The sequence below is a fragment of the Myxine glutinosa genome, chromosome 4 (assembly GCF_964187855.1).
Source record: "Myxine glutinosa chromosome 4, kmMyxGlut1.1, whole genome shotgun sequence".
NCBI lineage: Eukaryota > Metazoa > Chordata > Myxini > Myxiniformes > Myxinidae > Myxine > Myxine glutinosa.
In genome coordinates, this window is record NC_136264.1 from 40,779,436 (window position 1) to 40,787,918 (window position 8,483).

General features: G+C 42.3%; 1 long non-coding RNA gene across 1 annotated transcript; it reads left to right on the forward strand.

The window, feature by feature from the left end:
- Positions 1 to 5,901: 5,901 nt before the first annotated feature.
- On the forward strand, positions 5,902 to 6,943 carry LOC137426074 (uncharacterized). Its single transcript, XR_010984186.1, has 3 exons — positions 5,902 to 5,992; positions 6,263 to 6,311; positions 6,930 to 6,943. It is a non-coding gene; the product is annotated as an uncharacterized LOC137426074 (long non-coding RNA).
- The last annotated feature ends 1,540 nt before the right edge of the window (positions 6,944 to 8,483 follow it).

The window sequence follows — 8,483 nt, forward strand, 5'->3', positions numbered from 1 at the left end:
CACAGGACCAACTCTTAGTCTGATCAGTTTGAAATTCTTGAGTGTGATTGATGCAACAATTATATTAGAGAATAATATGAATACGCATTGCGTAGAGTGAGAGCTTCATCGACAATGGTCAGTTGATCGAGTACGCAGCCCTCGCAAACACCTGTAGGCCTAGGCCTAGCTAGGCTAGGTTGTTTGATCTTGGGCTTAGAATTAAAATTCAAATTAATTTTATTGAATGGATAGATTGGGATAGAATGCAGGACTTACCTACTGTAGGCTATATAGTCTAGACTTCTAGTCGACTGGACCAGGTACGTAGGTCCGACTGGCAGGTACTTACTGAAATCGGTTTACCTGGCTTAAATGAAGTCTGTGTAGCTGGCGGAAAACTGAAGTCGGTGTAGATGGGGGAAAACTGAAGTCGGTGTAGCTGGCGGAAAACTGAAGCCGGTGTAGCTGGTGGAAAAAAGAAGTCGGTGGAGCTGGCGTAAATGATGAACGGTTTCGAATTCAAAATCTGTTCTGTACAGTACTGTATTGTAATTTATTGATTTTAATCACCAGGTGAAAATAACTTATCGGTCGCGCCAGACCAAAGCAAGATCACGTGAGCAAGATGGTGGATCATGGAAGGGACAAGATGGCGGATCATGGAAGGGACATGATGGTGGATCATGGAAGGGACATTTGAAATGACAACATGAAATTTTGTTCCCAAGGGAATGGGGAAAAATTTGAATTTTTTTTTTTTGTGAAATTTGAAATGAAAGTGAAATTTTGAATGGATTTACATATACATGCAATTGCCATAAAGGTTCGCTTACGAAGCTCTCTATAAATTTATTATGTCATGGCTCATGTGGTCTGACAGCCATATTGGATCAAAGAAAAAAAACCCTTCAAAAACAAAAGAGTTGGCTTGCACCAAGTTGACTGCGTTTGGTAAGTATTCTATGAATACCATCGAGTTATTATAGTGGTGGTCATGGTCGTTGGTTGATTCGTCTGGATCACCAAATTCGCACACAACCTCTACAGATTATGTTTTAGCCCCTGTTGGACTTAGTTTGAAATCATTGAATGTCTCCATCTTATGGATTGGGTCTCGTCCGTCCATGCGTACATGCGTGCGTCCGCAAACAATATCTCGGACATGTATGAACCGATTTTGTTCATACTTGACACCAAGACAATACATGATGGTATACATATGCGGGGTGAATCACACACCGGTTAGACTCGTTCCGGTGGACGTGCGGACGCCGACTCGGGTCCGGCAGTTCCCACGCGTGGCCAACGGATCAATATGGCAGACAGCACGAAGGAGGATCGGCACGGAGGATGACCAAGCATGGAGGCCGATCCGCCGCTTGAAGGAAGGTCAGCGCAGAGGACGAACCAGCTCGAGGACGAAGGAGAAGGGCAGCATGGAAGAACCAGCTTGGAGGACAAACAGGAGAGAGAGAGAGCTCGAAGAACAATCAGCACGGACCTTTATCCGGTGGAATGTTCTTCTGGAAGATTCCACGGCCTACCATTGGTGACTGCTAGTCACATGCATTCATTCAGCTATACCTCCTTCTGGAAGGTTCCACGGCCCGTTCTTCCCCACCCATGAACCAACGCCTTCTTTCAACCTCACGGAGGGTTGGAATCCTGCCTAACTCAACGCATATCTGCTTTAATTACTGCACAATGGAAAGGGAGGTAATCTTTACATTTAATAAGAATTAACTGACTACTGCAGGTTACATGTAATTAACTAGAGGAGGTGTCCTTTATTGCAAAACCGTAACAATATTTTATGTCTTTTTCTTCTTGTTTTAGTTTGATCGCTGTGCTAAACCTCTCTCGAGCAGTCCATTATCAAATTGCAGACTGTACATTGCTCTTTATAAGACGGATTTGTGCCTGCTTAGGCCAGTAATCCTGTCGGAGAGCTAAGTTCGATAAAACAATAAGAACTAAGAAACAACAGCAGTTCGTGCTACCGATGGGCATTGTGAAAATCCATAATGCAACCAGTAATCGTGCAACCAGTGCAACCAGCCAAATAATCGATTTTATAATCTAATTTGGTTTAATCTCAGATTATAGTGAATGTCTCCATCTACAGTGCATTCAGAAAGTATTCAGACCCCTTCACTTTTTTCACATTTTGTTATGTTTGAGCCTTATGCTGAAATCGTTTAAATTCATTTTTTCCCTCATCAATCTACACCCAATACCCCATAATGACAAAGAGAAAACAGGATTTTAGAAAGTTTTACAAATTTATTAAAAATAAAAAACTGAAATATCATATTGACATAAGTATTCAGACCCTTTGCTATGACACTTGAAATTTAGCTCAGGTGCCTCCCATTTCTCTTGATCATGTTTGAGATGTTTCTACACCTTGATTGGAGTCCTCCTGTGGTAAATTCAATTGATTGGACATGATTTGGAAAGGCACACACCTGTCTATATAAGGTCTCACACCTGACAATGCATATCAGAGCAAAAACCAAGCCATGAGGTCGAAGGAACTGCCTGCAGAGCTCAGAGACAGGATTGTGTCGAGGCACAGATCTGGGGAAGCCTACAAAAAATTTCTGCTGCATTGAAGCTTCCCAAGAGCACAGTGGCCTCCATAATTCTTAAATGGAAGAAGCTTGGAACAACCAGGACTCTTCCTAGAGCTGGCCGCCCGGCCAAACTGAGCAATCAGGGGAGAAGGGCCTTGGTAATAGAGGTGACCAACAACCCGATGGTCACTCTGGCTGAGCTCCAGATATCCTATGTGGAGATGGGAGAAACTTCCAGAAGGACAACCATCACTGCAACACTCCACCGATCTGGGCTTTATGGCAGAGTGGCCAGACGGAAGCCTCTCCTCAGTGAAAGACACATGAAAGCCCGCTTGGAGTTTGCAAAAAAGCACCTAAAGGACTCCCAGACTGTGAGAAACAAGATTCTGTAGTAATCACGTCTCTCACCCAGAATTGGAGGGAAAACCAATCAGCTCTCAACTATTAAATTACTCCAGGTGGCTACGATTATAAATAAATCTACTCGTCCAATGCTCTTCTAGCTTAAGAAAGCTGCATACAGCAACCATGAAAAGCTGCACAAGGTGACCCCTTTGCTGTTTCAAACTCTTCCCGAGTTCCTCCACAGCAGCAAACATTCACATGCAGTACATACATGAGAATCCCAACGCTGCACACCACCTCAGCCGCCGGACCGGTTTCATCACTTATTGGCGAGTCATCAGTGGCAGTGTAGACAGAAACATGAATATATAAATGAAGAACAAGATCCACTCACATCTCTCAATTTGAATTGATAAGCATCCCTTACCCCCTCCAATCCACAAACTCATCCTTAAATAATTGTTTGTGAATCCAGTAATTGGTGAATGGTTCAACTCTTTGTTTTTAATGTCAATAACTGCTCTCTCTCTTCATTTTTGGAAATAGTACATTCCATTTAATTACGTTTATTTCACTTAGTGCTTTTTTAACCCTATCTGGATTGAAATTTCTTTGGCTTCCCAAATGTTCGATTATTTTGTTTGCTCATGAAGCCTCCCTCTATAACATAGGGGAAGGCTTACTTCTGTTGTAGGGTTCATTTCTACAATTAGAAGTCCTAATTTTTAATGGTACCATAGACTTTCTTTGACCCCCAAGAGTACGAAACCACCATTTAGAATTTATTTTCCTTCCTGCACTAGCAGCACTCCAAATTTCTAAACTGGATCAATTTTTGAGCTGTATCTCGGAGCCGGCTGAGACTTTCAGAATTAACATTTTCATAAATAATGTGAAAAGAAAGTATGTGGGTTAACCTATTTTTTTGACCTTGACCTAATTTAAGTTCATGACCTAATTTTATCTTTATTTAAACATTTTAAATATCTCAATTATGTTTGTCCGATGATCGGAATGAAATTGCCCTCTATAGCTTTGGACAAAGTGCATTTAATCTTGATTTACTTCATACCCCTCCAGGTTAAAGGTCAAGGTCACCCTAAGAGTATTAAACCAACATTTCAGGTTTTTCTCAGCTAATGTCTGAGGACTCTCAGAATGAAATTTTGCATCAATGAACCACCTTTAGAGGCCATTTTTCCCCGCAGAGCAGAGATTGGCCTTTTTTGGGCACCGTGGTCCCCTTTTTTGAAGCAATGTTTTATGGCCGGATGCCCTTCCTGCCGCCAACCCTGTTAGTCGCCTCTTGCGACAGACAGGGAATTACCAGTGAACTGTTACTCAATTTGCCGACCTCGGAAGGATGACAGGCTGAGTTAACACCCCTGGTGTTAATTCAGCGATCAACCGGGATTCGAACCCAGGATCTTGGGATCCCAAGCCGGCACCCTAACTGCTAAGCCAACACCAGGCTCAATATGGGAATATGTGCAATAAAAATGGGAATAAAATATGTGGGCTTGACATAATTTTTTGACGTTGATCTAATTAAGGTCATAACCCAATTATAGACGTTTTAACATTTTTTTAACCACAACTTGACTAAGGTCTGTCCGATCAGAACGAAATTGCCATCTCTAGATAGACTAGAGCAAGTTGCATTTACGCTTAATTGATATACAGTATTACCCTTCCAGATTAAAGGTCAATGTCAAAAGGTGGTCTGAAAAAATGGACTTTTGGCCAATGCGGAATCTCAAAGACTGCTAGTGGTCTTCCAAGATGTTCTTGCATCATAATAGTGTACCTGCATTGAAGTTGTGCACCTGGTGTTTGTTGCGTGTCCTTGACCTACTTTTTTCGGATTGTGACCTAATTAACAAAAACGCCTTTTTGATCAAAACTTGAATAGCTTACCTCCAATTTTCATGATGTTGAGTTTTATGGCTAGATGGATAGATTTTTATGGATAAAAAACCACCTTTAGAGGCCATTTTTCCCCGCAAGCGGGGGTTGGCCTTTTTCGGGAACTGTGGTTGTTGTTGTTTTTCGGTCCCCTTTTTGAAGCAATGTTTTACGGCCGGATGCCCTTCCTGACGCCAACCCTTTTTGCCGCCTTTAACGACAAGCAGGGAATTACCAGTGAACTGGTACTCAATTTGCCGACCTCGGAAGGATGACACCATTCGGGATGACACCGGAATGACATCCTCGGAAGGATGACACCAACCCATAGATTTTTATGGATAGATCTGGTTAATTTGCACTCTATCCCTAAATGTTGAAAGTCAAGGCCATATGGTGGTCTGAAACAATATGGCCATCATTGGATCATTGGCCATGGGTAAGTTGTGAGAGATTGCCAAATGTAAGCCTTCCTCGGTCGGGGGAGGCTTACCCTTGGCGATCACTTTGTGATTGCAGATATCTAGTTACCTGTTGTGGTCTTGCATGAGCATAATTGGGCCAGACCATTTCCTTTCATGTCCTTGCATGCATCTATGGTCGGTTTACATCCCATTTTAATAATTTTTTGAAATTTGTATCTGTAGTACCAGCAGAACTACAGAGAACATCGTGAATCTGTAATACCAGCAGCCTGGCTCATTGTAAAACTAAAATAGCTGGCATAAACAATAGCTTATTATTCCCCTTTTATATGTACCTGCGGATATGTTACAGTTGATCTGTATGGTACCAGGACGGCAATTATTTTTAAGTAGTGGGTAAAGTTTACCTTAGGTTTAAAATGCTCAAATAAAACGAGTGATGAAACACGGCGTCCTCTCGTGGCCGATTTATGAACGGTTTGTAAAGTGTGTGAGCTTTCAATGGGTATCCTCTGGCGGACAACCATAGTACTACATGGCATGTTCCTTGATATAGTTTAAAGGACGAGTTTAAAGTCTGATTTGGGGAATCGATCGTTCCTCAAGCTCAATAATAATCCATGCTATGCACGAACGATGGTACATTCCATTCAATGCTCCAACTCTGGTGCAAAGAGCAGCGAACCGAAACCAGCCAGCTCACCCAGAACTTGGGCTGGAGATGTGTGAAAGGTCCCACGACCTTGGGCTGTGCTTGTAAGAAGAGAATACATTTATTGGATTCGATTTTCAAAGTACAAATTATGGTTATTTAAGCAGAGCATGTTGCACAATCTAATTGAGCAGCTTTTCAAAGTAATCCCACAGGATACCCTCTTGGGTTCATTTTCACTCGAATCAAGGAACTGGACGTCATGTGCAACGATCTGCAAACTTTGGTGGCATAAGTAACTTTATATCTACTATAAATGGATGAGGTGTGTGGTGTGTGTGTCGTTGGTTGTTATCTCCTTTTGCGAATTTCAGCAGGTGGAACGGAGTCCTCCCAAGACCCAAAGTATCCACCTCCTCTTTGGTAAGGGATCACGGTTCATGGACAAAGCTGTTCAACTTTTTCAGAGTTTTGTTCCAAGGGATCTTTTCAGGATCGTCACCGAACACCGGATTGCCTCCAGTTGTAGTTCATATGTGGTAATATTCCCGGGGATGGTTTTTTTAATCTCAGTGAGGTTCTTCTTCATCATTCGTTTGCTCCAATTAATTATCACTGGTACACTTTTGATGCTCTTCAGCTTCCAAGATCTCTTGACCTCATTTTTGAGGTCCTGGTATTTGGTCATTTTCTTAATTTCTGCGTTGTGTAGGCAAAAATCGCTGGGTACTGATATCTTATCAATGATGTCTTTTCCTTTTTGTTCCTGAGTCCAATGTATGGACGCAATGCTTTGTTTTCTATGTTTACGCTCGATGAAATCATCAGGTTGTACGTGACCATGACGTCCTCATTTTCAATGATTTCCCTTGGTTCGTGTTTCCATGAGTTTTCTGGTACTGGGATATCGAAATTTCTGCAGATGTACCAGTGGATTACTTTACATACCTTATTGTACCTTTGGGTATACAGATGCTCTGACTTGAGTTTTTTTTACATCCCGATAGGAGGTAACTCGTGTTTTCTGTTTCTCTCTTGCAGAACCTACACTTGTCTGTCTGGCTCAATCCCACCATCTTACTATAATTCACCAAATGTCCGTCCTTCCGTTTGAAGGTACCGCAAAAACAGCTCAACCGATCGCAACGATATTTTGGGTGGGTATTCCTGGGACCCCTGGGTGTAAAATAGGCTATATTGTTTTTCCAATTTTCCAGTTTTTCCAAACACGATGGAATAATATTTACCGATATGAACAGTGATGTGGCTTTTGTTGAAATTCTACAAATACTGTTTATTCTACGTACCAGGAGAAAGTAGATCGACTCCTGACTAACTATTCGTATATAAACATGCGGCTCCGAAGTAACATGGCAGCGTGTGCAAAACGACTGAGTAACAGGTGTCGTGGCCGCTTCCATGTTACAGATTCGGCGCGCACTCTTCACACATAAACGTGCGACTGAGAAAGACGTGTAGCGGCCGCTTCCGTTTTGCAGAATTCAATCTTTTTTTCAAAATGGGCGCCATGTACTGTTTAGATTTTGATGATTTGCATGTGATATGATTCAACAGATGTTTATATAAATCGTTTAAAATATAAAAAGCCTTCAATTTTTGATATTTTTCCTTTTCATTTGGGCTTCCCAATTGAAGCTCCGCCCGTAGGGTGGGTACTGTTGCTAGTCTTTTTAAATCCATTGGTGTAGTGTCCTTGATCTTTGGCATTTATTATGATTTGTTCGCCGTCCCAGTTGAGCCGACCTCTTCTTAGCCATTCCAATGAGCCTTCTTTGTCTATCCCCACTCTGTCCAATTATTTTTTGTATTTTCCTGCTGTTTTTGTCATTCACCCAGTTGTTCGTGTATATTTCTTGATATTTCTTTATATATATATATTGTTGCGGACCCGAGGGACGGCACTCCCGTTAGCAAGGGGGGGTTAATCCCCTTGTCATGTTAAGCTGGCCGTCCGACTGGTCCTGGTACTTGTAACGCTCCTTTGCGGGGTGGGATTTATCAGGGTTATTGGTCAAGGTGTTATCCCGAATACCTTCACCAATCCCTCCGCAAAACAGGGAGACAAGTACCGCTCAAACCACGGACAAGATGGTAATTGCCGAGCGGTTTAGCAATCCGAGGCCTGAGCCGTTAGCGGCAGACTAAACCCGATTATAAAGCGGTTGACCAAATCGTGCCACGTATATTCAAATGAAATAAGGGACAAAAACGATCGAATGAGAAAGAAATCAAAGGTAAAGCCCCTGTCACACCTTGATGATTTAGCCAGCGTATGTCGACGTATCAAAATTGAGTGCTGGTGTGAGTCATTCGCTGGCATACGTCGACAAATTTTGTGCATGCACAAAATTTGTCGACGAGCTCGGCGTACTACGACGTATGCCAGCGTGCTTCAGCGTGCTCTTAACGTATACAAAACTTACCCATAACGTATTCGACGTGTGCCAGCGTATTCGCCAAATTTTTCATACGTCGGCATACGCTGGCTAAAACGTCAAGGTGTGACAGCGGTTTAAGAAGGAACACGGGTTTATTACTATCTATAAGAGGAAAACGAAAGGGCAAGAATATACA